The following is a 12,930-nucleotide window of genomic DNA, read 5'->3' as shown; positions in this document are numbered from 1 at the left end:
ACCTGAAATTGCATAATAAGACAGTATTAGTCATTGAAATGTACTGTTTAAGTTGGAGACACCTTGTCAAATGTGCATATCTGTGCACTTTATAAAATGTGGGAAAGAATTACCGTGTTTAGAAATCAGTTGAAAAGGCACATATGTTAAACAATTCAAAATAGACACAGAATTCTGGATTGTATTTCTTCCATATGTCATTTTTTAAACAAGCCTATTTTTACATATGAGCAAATATGTATCACTTACTGCTCTTATTTTGAATCAAAAAGGAATAATTTCTAAATGCAGAGCTACCTTCCTTTCTTCCTAAGTGGCATCATAATACATTTATTATGTATTGCCAAAACACACAACGTTTTTCTCATTTACGCTACTTTAAGTGATAGTGATATGTATTTTCTATTCCTCAGCAATCATCAATTTTATCTATTTGTAAAGCTGTAGTACCCAACAATATCATTTTACAAATAAAGTGCAATTTATATTAAACTTTTCAATAAGATGTGGTCTGAATACAGAAAAAAAAAAAGAAGAAAAGTGGAAAGTGGATCCTGAAAGTTGATTTGCCAGTAGGGTGAACGTAACCTTAATGCTATCATTGGTGCAAAAATGCAGCAAGGATTTGCAGTAACCCTCACAAGATGCAATTGCCCCGGGGTCTTTAGTAAGAAAAATGTTATCTGGGAACAGAAACAATAAGTCGTGTTAGAGAGAGACCCAGGGCAAAAAAGGGATCACAAAGAAAGCAGTCTTGAAAGAAAAATCAAGGGGAAATAGCTGTTTTATAAGGACAAAGCACTAAGAAAGAAGATAAATATAGTTCATATTATCTTTCCCATACCGCTTGCAGTTAACATAGAGAATTTTTAAGAGGATTTTAAGTTAACAAATAGCTTTTTTAATTAAATTGAATTATTATTTTTAATTTTTTTTTTATTTCTATTGGAACCAGAGGGTATGTTGTCAACTTTGCACCTATATTTAATATATACAAGTGCCTATCAACATTTTGTATGTCTTCAATTTTACATAATTGTGAGGCATCATTGAGTAGTGTTAAGAAATGCTTAACCCATGTTACCCATCACATATTTACTAGAGAACAGCAATCCCCTTAAATTTATAAACTCCTGGATAACATTAGGGTATCACATTAGTCATGCATTTTACACAAAAAAAAAAAAAAAAAAAACTTTTTGCAAATTTTTAGTGCATTATCCTTATCTGATTCTTCCTCCACATGCTGAGCTTGTATGCAATAGATTATACTTACCACATAGTAGATTCAGGAAAACTGTTACATTGCAGCTGGCCTGACATCAAACAGCTCTCCTTTACAACCTTTCTAGTCCTGCATAGGGATGATCGAACGGTTCGGGTTGACCATCGTTTCGACCCGAGCATTGACTGTTTGAAAATTCGTCCGAATTCCGAACTTTTTGTGGAAAAAGTTCGGAATTCAGCAACCAGAACTGCCCAAAATGCAATGGGACAGGAACTGGGCTTTAAAAGCCCGTGATTGGACCAGAAACATCAGTAAAAGCCAATTGAGGGGGCAGGAGGATGCTAGGAATGTGATTGGAGTGACTAGGGGTCCAGAGGCCAATCAGTAGTGAATACACCTCCCAGTATATAACATAGCCCCGCCAAATCTCTAGCACTGTAATACAGGGGCTGTGGAAGAGAGTGGAAGCAGTTCTGTTACTCCTGCTGCAAAAGTGACATTTAGCAATTATTAGTGTGAGGAAAGGGATATCTAGTGTAGTTAGGGTACTATATACCACTATAGTTAGATTTAATAATCTAGTTTCTGTAGGGAAAGTGTTAAGTGTCAGGGTGACCATAGTGTAGTGTAACTGACTCTGACTGCTATGCCAGGGTGACAGAACTCATCCATGTCAGGGTTACAGCCATACTAAAAAGATCATTTTTCTTAGAATTAATAGTACAGCAGGGATGGGGCTCTGCTCCTTGTATGCCAGGGTGACCAAATTCATCCATGTCAGGGTGACCGCCATAAGAAAAAGATCATTTTTCTTAGAATTATTAGTAGAGCAGGGACGGGGTTCCGCTCCTGTCACACCTGGGCATTTTTGTTTCAGGCGTTTATTGGGCTTTTTTGTGGACGTGTTTGGAGGCAGGCATGACATCTGAACTTCGGTGTAGGGGTATATATACACACACACATATATGTATATATACACATACACACATATAGGTGTGAAAGTAGCGAAACCCCATCCCTGTGCTAATGAAATTATTTGCAGGGATGGGGTTCCGCTCCTATCACACCTATATGTGTGTATGTGTATGTGTATATATACATATATGTGTGTGTGTATATACACCCCTATACAGAAGTTCAGATGTTATGCCTGCCTCCAAAGACGCCCAAAAAATGCCCAATAAACGCCTGCAACAAAACACCTGGGCGTTTTTGTTGCAGGCGTTTATTGGGCATTTTTTGGGCGTCTTTGGAGGCAGGCATAACATCTGAACTTCTGTATAGGGGTATATATACACACACACATATATGTATATATACACACATATAGGTGTTATAGGAGCGGAACCCCATCCCTGCAAATAATTAAATTAGCACAGGGATGGGGTTCCGCTACTTTCACACCTATATGTGTGTATGTACATATATATATCTATATATATATATATATGTGTGTGTGTATATATACCCCCTATACAGAAGTTCAGATGTTATGCCTGCCTCCAAAGACGCCCAAAAAATGCCCAATAAACGCCTGCAACAAAAATGCCCAGGTGTGTTGTTGCAGGCGTTTATTGGGCATTTTTTGGGCGTCTTTGGAGGCAGGCATAACATCTGAACTTCTGTATAGGGTTATATATACAACACACATACATGTATATATACACATGCACACATATAGGTGTGATAGGAGCGGAACCCCATCCCTGCAAATAATTTCATTAGCGCAGGGATGGGGTTCCGCTACTTTCACACCTATATGTGTGTATGTGTATATATATATATATGTGTGTGTGTATATATATACCCCTATACAGAAGTTCAGATGTCATGCCTGCCTCCAAAGACGCCCAAAAAATGCCCAATAAACGCCTGAAACAATAACACCCAGATGTGAAAGTAGCGGAACCCCATCCCTGCTCTAATAAAAATTCTAAGAAAAATTATATATTTTTTTCTGGTTCTGGACATGCTACAGAGCTGAAACTTCACAGGTACACTTTTTAGACCCCCCCCCCAGACACTAAATCCAAAGAAATCTCTTTTTTTTTTCAATAATTTTTTTCAATAGTTGGCTCTCTATCAAAAACAAAAATTTTTAAGAACTTTTTTTTGTGTGATTAATAGTCCCTGGGGCATGACCCAGAACCCTAGGCACTTTTTAGGGGCATTTATTGGGTTTTAGGGCTTCAAAATTATGTTTTTTGATTACCGAAGTTTGGGTCGCATTGATTTCAATGGGGTTCTGGAATCTGGACCTGAACTTTCGGGAAGTTCGGGTGTTCTGGTTGAACCAAACTTTTCAAAAGTTTGATCATCCCTAGTCCTGCACGGTGTCCTAAGCATTGGAGCCAAGATTACATTTGTTTCAGTTTATTACATTTTTGTAAAGTTTTCTTTTTTTTTTCAATCAGCACCAAGAATGGTACTTCTGGTGAATTAAAAGTTTCCCTAGTCTTGGTGGCTGCTGTGATGCTTGTAATCTTCATTTCCCTGCTCAAGCAGCTGCATCTGTCAAAGGCATCAAAGTTGTCACTTGTTCAAACTGACAACCATGTCCATCCTTTCCACCAATCATAGAAGTTTTACCACAATGAAACACACTCGATGAATAACGTATGGGCAGATGAAAGAAAGGTAAATTTTCTCCATTTCTAGATTACATTTTTATTTTAAAAAATAAACTGTTTTCATTTCTAATCATTTGTTATTAAGGTTATAAACCATACAGATATAAAACCGTACAATACAGTATAGAGAAATACCTACACGTGACAACATTATTGACCTATACCATTGGTCGTTTTGGGCGATAAGTATGGTTCTGAAGAACAGAAGATACATCCTCCAAAGAGGAACTGCATGGCCGGAGGCACCCTCATCTGAGACGAGGGGTCATTTCAGCCATGAATTAATCATGGTAGCTAGTCATTATGTTTGAATACACAGCCCACAAACTAACACAGCCCACAAACTAGGAGTGGGACCGATGACAGTTGACTAGCGGTCCTAGAACATTCAAATAAAACTATCAAAGGGTTTAATAAGTAGGAAAAAAAAAGGAAAAGCAGAAGAAAAGGAAAAGGAAGGGGATAAAGGAAGAAGGAAGGGGAAAGAGACAGTGAGCCTCTACTGGGGCACTAAGAGGGTAGCCTCAGAACTGATGAGGTTGACCCTATTAGGTATGTAGTCCAGGGGTCCCAGATTTTTTCAAATCAGGAAAACTTACCCTTCAGGGTGGCAAATAGGTGTTCGTTTACCATTATCCAGGATAAAAGACAGCACCAAAGATTTCCAAGGTTCTTGTGGCTGTTATTTTGGCTGCAGTGAAAATAAAATAAATTAGGCATTGGGTAGGTCTCGGGGCTTCCCCAACAGGGTGTCCAAGGAGTGCTTGTTTAGGGGACCTAATCAGATTGATGAGATTGTATTTAAGACCCCTCTTGGTTAGGGTTGAGCGGACACCTAGATGTCCGTGTTCGACGGGTTCGGCCGAACTTTAAAAAAAAGTCCGGGTCCGTGTCCCGGACTTTTACCGAACTTTTCCCGGACACCGAACCCCATTGAAGTCAATGGGGACCCGAACTTTAAGGCACTAAAATGGCTCTAAAACACCAAAGGAAAGGGCTAGAGTGCTGCAAATGGCAGCAAAACGTAATTAAGAGCATGGCAAGTGCTCTGCAAACAAATGTGGATAGGGAAATAACTTAAAACAACAAAAAAAAACAGAAAAATAAAACAATGTTCTTCTTCATCTCTGAAGGACGAGGCCCATATGGAGTAGGAGGGAGGTTGAGGTGGTGGTGGATGTGGCGGTGACATAGGCGTGCGCACAGGGTGTGCTGGGTGTGCCTGGGCACACCCTAATCACCTAGGGCACATAGCATTGCCAGTGAGGAGATGGGAAAGATCTCCCTGGGACCTGCTCTGCTCTATTTCTCCTTGCCTACAGGTACATGGCCCCGATACATTACTCTCCCTGCTGGCAAACACATGCATGTGTATTTCAACTTTGGGGTGCACACCTTAATGCAATAGGCTGCGCACACCTATGGGCGGTGTAGGTGGAAGCGGCGGTGGAGGAGGACCAGGGCCGGATTAACAGCATCATGGGCTTGGTGCTGAGGATTTTGAAGGGCCTTAGGGCCGTGCCTTGCCATGCACCCAGAGGAGGAAGGGTGCAGCCATGCATGCCTAATTCAACATGGGATGCTGTCTCTGAAGCCCATAAACACATCCATGCATCGCCAACTGTCCCTCCTTGTCCGGCCTTCACGCTGTGTGGGGAGGTTCTGAGGGTGCTGCCTGGGGAAGCGAGCATAGAAGCCAGACTTCTGTGTTTACAAGTGACAGAAGAGCGGTAACAGTGAATATGGCCAACCCGGGGCCTATATAAAAGGTAGGGGCCTGGAGCTGCAGCTCCAATAGCCCCTACATTAATCTGGCCCTGAGGAGGAGGACGAGGTAGCCAACACTGCTTCTTTTCACAAATTTTAAATGAGGGTACACCCCAAAAGAGTGAGAAAGAGCAAAAATGGAACAATGGGTGGGTAAGGTCGGTATCCATTGCTATTCTGCATAAGGTACGGAAAAGTCCCGTGGGATCCATGCCTGGTTCATTTTAATGAACGTGAGCTTGTCCACATTGTCTCTGGACAGGCGGCTGCGCTTGTCTGTTATAACGCCCCCAGCCGTGCTAAATACCCGTTCAGATAATACACTGGCTGCAGGGCACGCCAGCACCTCCAAGGCGTAAAGGGCAAGCTCAGGCCATGTGCCCAATTTGGAGACCCAGAAGTTGAAGGGGGCAGACCCGTCATTCACTACATGTAGGCGTGTGCACACATACTGCTCCACCATGTTGGTAAAATGCTGCCTCCTGCTAAGACGTTCCATCTGAGCTGCTGGTGCTGCTGTTTGTTGTGGCGTGCTGACAAAGCTTTTCCACATTTCGGCCATGCTAACCCTGCCTTCTGAGGTGCTGGCGGTGCCCTGGTTGCGTTGGCGACCTCCTCCTCCTCCTCCTCTGCCTTGTGCTTCCACTGTGGCCCCGCTGTCAGATGGGAATGCCAGCAGCATGGCGTCTACCAGCGTGCGCTTGTACTCGCGCATCTTGCGATCGCGCTCCAGTGAGTGAATTAAGGACGGTACGTTGTCCTTGTAACGGGGATCCAGCAGCGTGGCCACCCAGTAATCAGCACAAGTTAGAATGTGGGCAACTCGGCGGTCGTTGTGGAGACACTGCAGCATGTAATCGCTCATGTGTGCCAGGCTGCCCAGAGGCAACGAAAGGCTGTCCTCTGTGGGAGGTGTATGGTCCGTGTCCTCTGTATCCCCCCAGCCACGCACCAGTGATGGCCATGAGCTGGCCTGGGTGCCACCCTGCTGTGAACATGGTTCCATCTCCTCCTCCAGCTCCTCCTCCTCCTCATCCTCCTCATCCTCCAGAACTGTGCCCCTGCTGGACAATTGCGTCCCTGGCGTTTGCGTGTGCAGGAACCCACCCTCGGAGCCCCTTGCGAATGACTGCCCTGAAAGCCTTGGAAATGTTACCTCTTCATCCTCCTCCTCCTCCTCATCCTGTGCCACATCCTCTTCCATCATCGCCCGAATTGTTTTTTCAAGGAGGCATAGAAGTGGGATAGTTAAGCTGAGAACGGCGTCATTGCCACTGGCCATGTTGGTGGAGTACTCAAAACAGCGCAACAAGGCACACAGGTCTCGCATGGAGGCCCAGTTATTGGTGGTGAAGTGGTGCTGTTCCGCAGAGCGACTCACGCGTGCGTGCTGCAGCTGAAACTCCACTATGGCCTGCTGCTGCTCGCACAGTCTTTCCAGCATGTGCAAGGTGGAGTTCCACCTTGTGGGCACGTCACATATGAGGCGGTGAGCGGGAAGGCCGAAGTTACGCTGCAGCGCTGCCAGGCGAGCAGCAGCAGGGTGAGAACGCCGAAAGTGCGCACAAACGGCCCGCACTTTCTGCAGCAGCTCTGACATATCGGGGTAGTTTTTAAGGAACCTCTGCACCACCAAATTCAGCACATGCGCCAGGCAAGGGATGTGCGTCAAACCGGCTAGGCCCAGAGCTGCTATGAGATTTCGCCCGTTATCGCACACCACCAGGCCGGGCTTGAGGCTCGCTGGCAGCAACCACTCATTTGTCTGCTGTTCCATGCTCCTCCACAACTCCTGCGCGGTGTGTGGTTTGTCCCCCAAACAGGCAAGTTGTAAAACTGCCTGCTGTCGTTTACCCCTGGCCGTGCTGAAGTTGGTGGTGAAGGTGTTACGCTGTCCGGATGAGGAGGCGGTAGAGGATGAGGAAGCGGAGTAGGAGGAGTTAGGAACAGGAGGCAAACTGAAGCGCCCTGCAATCCTCGGTGGTGGAAGGACATGCGCCAAATTGCTATCCGCCTCAGGCCCATCCGCCACTGCATTTACCCAGTGTGCCGTTAGGGAGATATAACGCCCCTGACCGTGCTTACTGGTCCACGTATCCGTAGTTAGGTGGACCTTGGCACAGATGGCGTTGCGCAGTGCACACCTGATTTTTTCCCCCACTTGGTTGTGCAGGGAAGGGATGGCTTGCCTGGAAAAGTAGTGGCGGCTGGGCACGACGTACTGTGGGACAGCCACCGACATAAGGTTTTTAAAACTGTGCGTCTCCACCAGACGGAATGACAGCATTTCAAAGGCCAATAATTTTGAAATGCTGGCATTCAGGGCCAGGGATCGCGGGTGGGTAGGGGGGTACTTCCTCTTCCTCTCAAGTGTTTGGGAGATGGAAAGCTGAACGCTTCCACGGGACATTGTGGAGATGGTTGTTGGTGACCCAGGTGGTGGTGTTGCTGACAGATCGTCTGTTTGCGGGGTGGCAGGTGCCGGTATCACTACAGATGTGGCTGGAGCGGCCGAGACTGCAGCAGAAGAGGAAGCAGGATGAGCCAGAGACGTTTCTTGGTTTTGAAGGTGTGTACTCCACTGCAGCTCGTGCTTTGCACTTAGATGCCTGATCATGCAGGTTGTGCTCAGGTTGAGAAGGTTCATGCCTCGCTTCAAGCTCTGATTGCACAGGGTGCAAACCACTCGTGTCCTGTCATCAGCACATTTTCTAAAGAACTTCCACGCTAGAGAACTCCTTTGAGCTGACTTTGGTGCGCTCGTTCCCTTGCTGCGTTGGGCAGTAGCGGGCGTAGTGTCTAGGGCACGGCCGCTCCGCTTCTGCACCCTGCTCCCTCTTCTGCTGTGCTGGTGGCTCTGTGCGACCACCGCCTCTTCATCCAAACTACTCAGTTCACCTGCATGACGTTCATTCCATGTGGGGTCGAGGACCTCATCGTCCTCCACATCATCTTCCACCCAGTCTTCACCCCTGCCCTCCTTGTCGGTCTCCACAATGCTGAACGCCGCAGCAGTTGGCACCTGCGTTTCGTCATCATCGGAGACGTGCTGCGATGATCCTTGCATGTACTCATCTTGAGAAATAAGTGGTTGGGCATCGCTGCACTCAATCTCTTCCACTTCTGGGGCAGGGCTAGGTGGATGGCCCTGGGAAACCCTGCTGACAGAGTCCTCAAAAAGAATAAGAGACTGCTGTATGGCTTGGGGCTCAGACTGCTGGCCTGATTTGCAAGGGGGTGAGGTGAAAGACGGTTGGACATTGGCTGCAGGTGCCAACTCTGACCTTTCTGCAGTAGACTGGGTGGGAGACAATGTGAAGGAACTGGATGCACTGTCAGCAGCAAACCAATCTACTATCGCCTCAACTTGTTCTGGCCTCATCACTTCTAGGGGCGTTTGATGCCCTACCAAATACTGATGCAGGTTCTGTCGCCTACTCACACTTGAGGAAGGTGTTTCACTTGTGCGTGTAGCTGGCACAGATCGACCATGTCCTCTCCTTGCAACAGGAGCTCTACCAGCAGCACCACGACCCAGGCCACGGCCCTTATTTGACGGTCTCCTCATATTTCTGTAATTTAAGATCTTGCCCTAGAAAGGTTTTTATTGAATAGCGGAATAGAAAATATGATCCAAAAAAAGTGTATGTATATCACACGTACACAACCACACTAGGCCCCAATTACTATTGTTTGTACCCCTAAAAGGCTAGATGAGGAGTAGGGGGAGTATGGAACAGGCAGCACCCTCAAACCTTCAGAAGTATGAGATGAACCCCAACAACTTGGAAAGGTGGATCTCTCTCACACGTACCGACACAGACTATCCCGCAATTCAATTGATCCTCAAAGGTTTTTATTGAATAGCGGAATAGGAAATATGATCAAAAAAAGTGTATGTATCTCGCACGTACACAACCACACTAGGCCCCAATTACTATTGTTTGTACCCCTAAAAGGCTAGATGAGGAGTAGGGGGGGTATGGAACAGGCAGCACCCTCAAACCTTCAGAAGTATGAGATGAACCCCAACAACTTGGAAAGGTGGATCTCTCTCACACGTACCGACACAGACTATCCCGCAATTCAATTGATCCTCAAAGGTTTTTATTGAATAGCGGAATAGGAAATATGATCAAAAAAAGTGTATGTATCTCGCACGTACACAACCACACTAGGCCCCAATTACTATTGTTTGTACCCCTAAAAGGCTAGATGAGGAGTAGGGGGGGTATGGAACAGGCAGCACCCTCAAACCTTCAGAAGTATGAGATGAACCCCAACAACTTGGAAAGGTGGATCTCTCTCACACGTACCGACACAGACTATCCCGCAATTCAATTGATCCTCAAAGGTTTTTATTGAATAGCGGAATAGGAAATATGATCAAAAAAAGTGTATGTATCTCGCACGTACACAACCACACTAGGCCCCAATTACTATTGTTTGTACCCCTAAAAGGCTAGATGAGGAGTAGGGGGGGTATGGAACAGGCAGCACCCTCAAACCTTCAGAAGTATGAGATGAACCCCAACAACTTGGAAAGGTGGATCTCTCTCACACGTACCGACACAGACTATCCCGCAATTCAATTGATCCTCAAAGGTTTTTATTGAATAGCGGAATAGGAAATATGATCAAAAAAAGTGTATGTATCTCGCACGTACACAACCACACTAGGCCCCAATTACTATTGTTTGTACCCCTAAAAGGCTAGATGAGGAGTAGGGGGGGTATGGAACAGGCAGCACCCTCAAACCTTCAGAAGTATGAGATGAACCCCAACAACTTGGAAAGGTGGATCTCTCTCACACGTACCAACACAGACTATCCCCCAATTTAACTGATCCCCAAAGGTTTTTGATTAAATAGCGGAATAGAAAATATGATCCCAAAAAAGTGTATGTATATCACACGTACACAACCACACTAGGCCCCAATTACTATTGTTTGTACCCCTAAAAGGCTAGGAGTAGGGGGAGTATGGAACAGGCAGCACCCTCAAACCTTCAGAAGTATGAGATGAACCCCAACAACTTGGAAAGGTGGATCTCTCTCACACGTACCAACACAGACTATCCCCCAATTTAACTGATCCCCAAAGGTTTTTGATTAAATAGCGGAATAGAAAATATGATCCCAAAAAAGTGTATGTATATCACACGTACACAACCACACTAGGCCCCAATTACTATTGTTTGTACCCCTAAAAGGCTAGGAGTAGGGGGAGTATGGAACAGGCAGCACCCTCAAACCTTCAGAAGTATGAGATGAACCTCAACAACTTGGAAAGGTGGATCTCTCTCACACGTACCAACACAGACTATCCCCCAATTTAACTGATCCCCAAAGGTTTTTGATTAAATAGCGGAATAGAAAATATGATCCCAAAAAAGTGTATGTATATCACACGTACACAACCACACTAGGCCCCAATTACTATTGTTTGTACCCCTAAAAGGCTAGGAGTAGGGGGAGTATGGAACAGGCAGCACCCTCAAACCTTCAGAAGTATGAGATGAACCCCAACAACTTGGAAAGGTGGATCTCTCTCACACGTACCAACACAGACTATCCCCCAATTTAACTGATCCCCAAAGGTTTTTGATTAAATAGCGGAATAGAAAATATGATCCCAAAAAAGTGTATGTATATCACACGTACACAACCACACTAGGCCCCAATTACTATTGTTTGTACCCCTAAAAGGCTAGGAGTAGGGGGAGTATGGAACAGGCAGCACCCTCAAACCTTCAGAAGTATGAGATGAACCTCAACAACTTGGAAAGGTGGATCTCTCTCACACGTACCAACACAGACTATCCCCCAATTTAACTGATCCCCAAAGGTTTTTGATTAAATAGCGGAATAGAAAATATGATCCCAAAAAAGTGTATGTATATCACACGTACACAACCACACTAGGCCCCAATTACTTTTGTTTGTACCCCTAAAAGGCTAGGAGTAGGGGGAGTATGGAACAGGCAGCACCCTCAAACCTTCAGAAGTATGAGATGAACCCCAACAACTTGGAAAGGTGGATCTCTCTCACACGTACCAACACAGACTATCCCCCAATTTAACTGATCCCCAAAGGTTTTTGATTAAATAGCGGAATAGAAAATATGATCCCAAAAAAGTGTATGTATATCACACGTACACAACCACACTAGGCCCCAATTACTATTGTTTGTACCCCTAAAAGGCTAGGAGTAGGGGGAGTATGGAACAGGCAGCACCCTCAAACCTTCAGAAGTATGAGATGAACCCCAACAACTTGGAAAGGTGGATCTCTCTCACACGTACCAACACAGACTATCCCCCAATTTAACTGATCCCCAAAGGTTTTTGATTAAATAGCGGAATAGAAAATATGATCCCAAAAAAGTGTATGTATATCACACGTACACAACCACACTAGGCCCCAATTACTATTGTTTGTACCCCTAAAAGGCTAGGAGTAGGGGGAGTATGGAACAGGCAGCACCCTCAAACCTTCAGAAGTATGAGATGAACCTCAACAACTTGGAAAGGTGGATCTCTCTCACACGTACCAACACAGACTATCCCCCAATTTAACTGATCCCCAAAGGTTTTTGATTAAATAGCGGAATAGAAAATATGATCCCAAAAAAGTGTATGTATATCACACGTACACAACCACACTAGGCCCCAATTACTATTGTTTGTACCCCTAAAAGGCTAGGAGTAGGGGGAGTATGGAACAGGCAGCACCCTCAAACCTTCAGAAGTATGAGATGAACCCCAACAACTTGGAAAGGTGGATCTCTCTCACACGTACCAACACAGACTATCCCCCAATTTAACTGATCCCCAAAGGTTTTTGATTAAATAGCGGAATAGAAAATATGATCCCAAAAAAGTGTATGTATATCACACGTACACAACCACACTAGGCCCCAATTACTATTGTTTGTACCCCTAAAAGGCTAGGAGTAGGGGGAGTATGGAACAGGCAGCACCCTCAAACCTTCAGAAGTATGAGATGAACCCCAACAACTTGGAAAGGTGGATCTCTCTCACACGTACCAACACAGACTATCCCCCAATTTAACTGATCCCCAAAGGTTTTTGATTAAATAGCGGAATAGAAAATATGATCCCAAAAAAGTGTATGTATATCACACGTACACAACCACACTAGGCCCCAATTACTATTGTTTGTACCCCTAAAAGGCTAGGAGTAGGGGGAGTATGGAACAGGCAGCACCCTCAAACCTTCAGAAGTATGAGATGAACCCCAACAACTTGGAAAGGTGGATCTCTCTCACACGTACCAACACA

The sequence above is a fragment of the Pelophylax lessonae genome (genome assembly GCF_965119305.1).
Source record: "Pelophylax lessonae genome assembly, chromosome: 1".
Classification (NCBI taxonomy): domain Eukaryota; kingdom Metazoa; phylum Chordata; class Amphibia; order Anura; family Ranidae; genus Pelophylax; species Pelophylax lessonae.
This window is presented reverse-complemented; position numbering follows the sequence as displayed.